Raw genomic sequence first — 6344 nt, 5'->3', positions numbered from 1 at the left:
AAAATGGGGGAAATCCGATAAAAATGGGGGAGATCGGATAAAAATGGGGGAAATCTGATAAAAAATGCGGGAGATCCTAAAGAAAATGGGGGAGATCCGATAAAAAATGAGGGAGATCCTAAAGAAAATGGAGAAATCCTAAAAAAATGGGGGAAATCCGATAAAAAATGGGGGAAATCGGATAAAAAATGGGGGAGATCGGATAAAAAATGGGGGAAATCCGATAAAAAATGGGGGAGATCGGATAAAAAATGGGGGAAATCCGATAAAAAATGGGGGAAATCGGATAAAAAATGGGGGAAATCCGATAAAAAATGGGGGAGATCCGATAAAAAATGGGGGAGATCGGATAAAAAATGGGGGAGATCATAAAAAAAATGGGGGAGATCCTAAAGAAAATGGAGAAATCCTAAAAAAATGGAGAAATCCTAAAAAAATGGGGGAAATCCGATAAAAAATGGGGGAAATCCGATAAAAAATGGGGGAAATCCGATAAAAAATGGGGGAGATCATAAAAAAATGGGGGAGATCCAAAAGAAAATGGAGAAATCCTAAAAAAATGGAGAAATCCTAAAAAAATGGGGGAAATCTTATAAAAAATGGGGGAAATCCGATAAAAAATGGGGGAGATCCAAAAGAAAATGGAGAAATCCTAAAAAAATGGAGAAATCATAAAAAAATGGGGGAAATCTGATAAAAAATGGGGGAAATCCGATAAAAATGGGGGAAATCCGATAAAAAATGGGGGAGATCCTAAAGAAAATGGGGGAAATCCTAAAAAAATGGGGGAAATCCTAAAAAAAAATGGAGGAAATCCGATAAAAAATGGGGGAGATCCGATAAAAAATGGGGGAAATCCGATAAAAAATGGGGGAGATCCTAAAAAAAATGGGGGAAATCCGATAAAAAATGGGAGAGAGCACAGAAAAAATGGGAGAAATCCTGAAAAAATGGGGGAGATCCTGAAAAAAATGGGGGAAATCTGATAAAAATGGGGGAAATCCGATAAAAATGGGGGAAATCCGATAAAAATGGGAGAGATCCCAGAAAAATTGGAGAAATCCTAAATAAAATGGGAGAAATTGTAAAAAAATGGGATAGAGCCTAAAAAATGGGGGAAATCCTAAAAAAAAATGGGGGAAATCCGATAAAAAAAGGGGGAAATCCTAAAAAAAATGGGGGAAATCCTAAAAAAATGGGAGAGAGCACAGAAAAAATGAGAGAAATCCTAAAGAAATTGAGAAATCCTAAAGAAAATGGGAGAGATCCTAAAAAAAATGGGGGAAATCGGATAAAAATGGGGGAAATCCGATAAAAAATGGGGGCAATCCTAAAAAAAAATGGAGAGAGCACAGAAAAAATGGGAGAAATCCTAAAGAAATGGGGGAAATCTGATAAAAATGGGGGAAATCCTAAAAAAATGGGAGAAATCCTAAAAAAATTGGGGAAATCATAAAAAAATGGGAGAAATCCTAAAAAAATGGGGGAATCCGATAAAAATGGGGGAAATCCTAAAAAAAATTGGAGAAATCCAATAAAAATGGGAGAGATCATAAAAAAAATGGGAGAAATCCCAGAAAAATGGGAGAAAATCTAAAGAAAAAATGGGGGAAATCCTAAAAATATGGGAGAGATCCTAAAAAAATGGGGGAAATCATAAAAAAATTGGAGAAATCCTAAAAAAATGGGGGAAATCCTAAAAAAAATGGGGGAAATCTGATAAAAATGGGGGAAATCCTAAAGAAATGGGGGAAATCCTAAAAAAAATGGAGAAATCCTAAATAAAATGGGGGAAATCCTGAAAAAATGGGGGAGATCCTAAAAAAAATGGAGAAATCCTAAAAAAAATGGGGGAAATCTGATAAAAAATGGGGGAAATCCGATAAAAATGGGAGAGATCCCAGAAAAATTGGAGAAATCCTAAATAAAATGGGAGAAATCGTAAAAAAATGGGATAGAGCCTAAAAAATGGGGGAAATCTGATAAAAAATGGGAGAGATCCTAAAAAAAAATGGGGGAAATGATAAAAAATGGGGGAGATCCTAAAAAAAAATGGAGAGAGCACAGAAAAAATGGGAGAAATCCGATAAAAATGGGAGAAATCCTAAAGAAATGGGAGGAATCCTAAAAAATGGGAGAAAATCTAAAGAAATGGGAGAAATCCTAAAAAAAATGGGGGAAATCCTAAGAAAAGGGGAGAAATCCTAAAAAAATGGGGCGGGAATCCTGAAAAATGGGAGAAATCCTTCAAAAAGGGTTAAAAAATCCTAAAAAATGGGGGAAATCCCAAAAAAGGGGAGAAATCCCAGAAAAAATGGGAGAGATCCCAAAAAAAGGGGAGAAATCCCCCCAAAAAGGGAGAAAAATCCTAAAAAGGGGAGAAATCCCCCAAAAAAGGGGAGAAATCCCCCCAAAAAGGGGAAAAAATCCTAAAAAATGGGAGAAAAATCCTAAAAATGGGAGAAATCCCCAAATTTGGGGATTCTGGACTTGGGAAGTTCTGGATGTGCTGGGATTGACCCCAAAAAGGCGGAATCGACCCCAAAATCTGGGAATTGACCCCAAAAAGGGGGAATTGTCCCCAAAAAGGGGGAATTGGCCCCAAAATCTGGGAATTGACCCCAAAATTTGGGAATTGACCCCAAAATTTGGGAATTGACCCCAAAATTTGGGAATTGGCCCCAAAATCTGGGAATTAGCCCCAAAAAGGGGGAATTGACCCCAAAAAGGGGGAATTGGCCCCAAAATCTGGGAATTGACCCCAAAATTTGGGAATTGGCCCCAAAATTTGGGAATTGACCCCAAAATCTGGGAATTGGCCCCAAAATTTGGGAATTGACCCCAAAATCTGGGAATTGACCCCAAAATTTGGGAATTGACCCCAAAAAGGGGGAATTGACCCCAAAATTTGGGAATTGGCCCCAAAAAGGGGGGAATTGACCCCAAAATCTGGGAATTGACCCCAAAATTTGGGAATTGGGCCCAAAATTCGGGAATTGGCCCCAAAATCTGGGAATTGACCCCAAAATTTGGGAATTGGGCCCAAAATTCGGGAATTGGCCCCAAAATCTGGGAATTGACCCCAAAATCTGGGAATTGACCCCAAAATTGGGGATTTGGGGGTTCTGGGCCGGGATCGGCTCCTGAGTGACGGCAGCAGCTCCCAGTTCAGCCCAGTTCAGCCCAGTTCAATCCCAGTTCAGCCCAGTTAAGCCCAGTTCAGCCCAGTTCAATCCCAGTTCAATCCCAGTTCAATCCCAGTTCAGCCCAGTTCAATCCCAGTTCAGCCCAGTTCAGCCCAGTCCAATCCCAGTTCAATCCCAGTCCAGCCCAGTTCAGCCCAGTTAAGCCCAGTTCAGCCCAGTTCAATCCCAGTTCAATCCCAGTTCAGCCCAGTTCAGCCCAGTCCAATCCCAGTTCAGCCCAGTTAAGACCAGTTCAGCCCAGTTCAATCCCAGTTCAATCCCAGTTCAGCCCAGTTCAGCCCAGTCCAATCCCAGTTCAGCCCAGTTCAGCCCAGTTCAATCCCAGTTCAATCCCAGTTCAGCCCAGTTCAGCCCAGTCCAATCCCAGTTCAGCCCAGTTCAGCCCAGTTCAATCCCAGTTCAGCCCAGGCCAATCCCAGTACCCCCCAGGCCAATCCCAGTTCATCCCAGTTACCCCCAGTCCCTCCCAGTTACCCCCCAGTGCCTCCCAGTTCAGCCCAGTTCCCCCCAGTCCCTCCCAGTTACCCCTAATCCTCTCCCAGTTCATCCCAGTTACCCCCAGTCCCTCCCAGTTACCCCTAATCCTCTCCCAGTTCATCCCAGTTACCTCCCAGTGCCCCCCAGTCCAATCCCATTTGCTCCCAGTTCAGCCCAGTTCCCCTCAGCTCCCTCCCAGTTCACCCCCAGTCCTCTCCCAGTTCAGCCCAGTTGCTCCCAGTGCCCCCCAGTCCAATCCCAGTTCAGCCCAGTTCAGCCCAGTTCCCCTCAGCTCCCTCCCAGTTCACCCCCAGTCCTCTCCCAGTTCATCCCAGTTGCTCCCAGTGCCCCCCAGTCCAAACCCAGTTCAGCCCAGTTCAATCCCAGTTCAGCCCAGTTCAGCCCAGTTCCCCTCAGCTCCCTCCCAGTCCCTCCCAGTCCCCCCTGCTCCCCTCCCAGTTCCTCCCAGTTCCACTTGGCTCCCTTCCAGTTGCCCCCAGTTGCCCCCAGTCCCTCCCAGTCCCTCCCAGTTTGCCCCGGGGCCGGACGGGTCCTCCCAGTTCCCAGACAATCCCAGTTGGCTCCAGTCCCAAACTGGGAGGGACTGGGAGGGGCCGGGCTGAGTCAGCACCTTCGGGGCCCATTAAACTGGGAGCCTCCCAGTTCATCCCAGTTCATCCCAGTTCAGACCAGTTCAGACCAGTAACCCCTCCCAGTGCTCCCAGTAACCCCTGGTTCCTTCCCAGTCCCTCCCAGTTGCTCCCAGTTCATCCCAGTAACTCCCAGTTCACCCCCCCAGCACCCTCCCAGTTCATCCCAGTAACCCTCCAGTTGCTCCCAGTTCATCCCAGTCCATCCCAGTTCCTCCCAGTCCATCCCAGTCCCCTCCCAGTTCCTCCCAGTAACCCCTCCCAGTGCTCCCAGTTCCCTCCCAGTTCATCCCAGTAACCCCCATTTCCCTCCCAGTAACCCCCCAGTGCTCCCAGTTCCCTCCCAGTTGCTCCCAGTAACCCCCGGTTCCTTCCCAGTCCCTCCCAGTGCTCCCAGTTCACGCCCCAGTGCCCTCCCAGCTCATCCCAGTCCCCTCCCAGTTGCTCCCAGTAACCCCCAGTTACCCCTCCCAGTTGCTCCCAGTTGATCCCAGTAACCCCCCAGTTCATCCCAATCCTCTCCCAGTTGCTCCCAGTTCATCCCAGTAACCCCTCCCAGTGCTCCCAGTTCCTCCCAGACCCCTCCCAGTCGCTCCCAGTTCATCCCAGTAACCCCTCCTAGTGCTCCCAGTTCCCTCCCAGTTGCTCCCAGTCCATCCCAGTAACCCCCGCTTCCCTCCCATTAACCCCATAGTGCTTCCAGTTCCTCCCAGTTGCTCCCAGTTCCCTCCCAGTTCATCCCAGTAACTCCCAGTTCATCCCCCAGCACCCTCCCAGTTCATCCCAGTAACCCCCCAGTTGCTCTCTGTTCATCCCAGTCCATCCCAGTCCCTCCCAGTCCATCCCAGTCCCCTCCCAGTTCCTCCCAGTAACCCCTCCCAGTGCTCCCAGTTCCCTCCCAGTTCATCCCAGTAACCCCCATTTCCCTCCCAGTAACCCCCCAGTGCTCCCAGTTCCCTCCCAGTTCCTCCCCAGTGCTCCCAGTAACCCCCAGTTCCTTCCCAGTCCCTCCCAGTGCCCTCCCAGTCACTCCCAGCTCATCCCAGTAACCCCCCAGTTGCTCCCAGTAACCCCCAGTTACCCCTCCCAGTGCCCTCCCAGTTCATCCCAGTAATCCCCCAGTTGCTCCCAGTCCCTCCCAGTTCATCCCAGTCCCCTCCCAGTTCATCCCAGTAGCCTCCCAGTTCATCCCAGTTGCTCCCAGTTCCCTCCCAGTCCCCTCCCAGTAATCCCCCAGTTGCTCCCAGTCCCTCCCAGTTCATCCCAGTCCCCTCCCAGTTCATCCCAGTAGCCTCCCAGTTCATCCCAGTTGCTCCCAGTTCCCTCCCAGTCCCCTCCCAGTTCATCCCAGTTGCTCCCAGTCCCCTCCCAGTTCATCCCAGTCCCCTCCCAGTTGCTCCCAGTTCATCCCAGTCCCCTCCCAGTTCCTCCCAGTCCCCCCCCCCCCCCGGAGGCTTTAATGTCCCCCTAATTACCCCTCCCATTAATTAATCACCCCAACAATTAATTAATTAATTAACCCCACCCCCCCAGTTAATTAATCAACTAATTAACTAATTAATTAATTAACTCACCGGCCCTCCCCCGTGATCAATTAACACAACAGCGATTCATTAACACGAATTAATCGCCCCAAGAATTAATTAAGCCCTGGTAATTAATTCCCCTCCTCATTAACAGCTGGGAATTAATCCCCGCTCATTAATTGGAGCTGCCCCTTAATGAACGCCCAGGATCGCCGAGTAATTAAAACACCAATTAAGCCGGCAGCTAATTAACGGCTCCTGGTCGTTAATTAAGCCCCCAAATTAATTAGAAACCCAATCCCGCCCTTAATTAGCCCAGAACTAATTAAACCCCCGCTTAATTAATTAAATACATGAACCCCAATTAATGCCCACTGTTGCTCACCCCGCCAGTAATTAATTGCCCCCCTAATTAATTAAACCCAATTAATTAAGAACCTCCGCCACTAATTAATTACTCCAGGAATTAGCATGCCCAGGAATTA

This window comes from Coloeus monedula (genome assembly GCF_965178545.1).
Source record: "Coloeus monedula genome assembly, chromosome: 35".
Taxonomy (NCBI): Eukaryota; Metazoa; Chordata; class Aves; order Passeriformes; family Corvidae; genus Coloeus; species Coloeus monedula.
The sequence above is the reverse complement of the archived record's forward strand: the minus strand, read 5'-3'. Positions refer to the sequence as shown.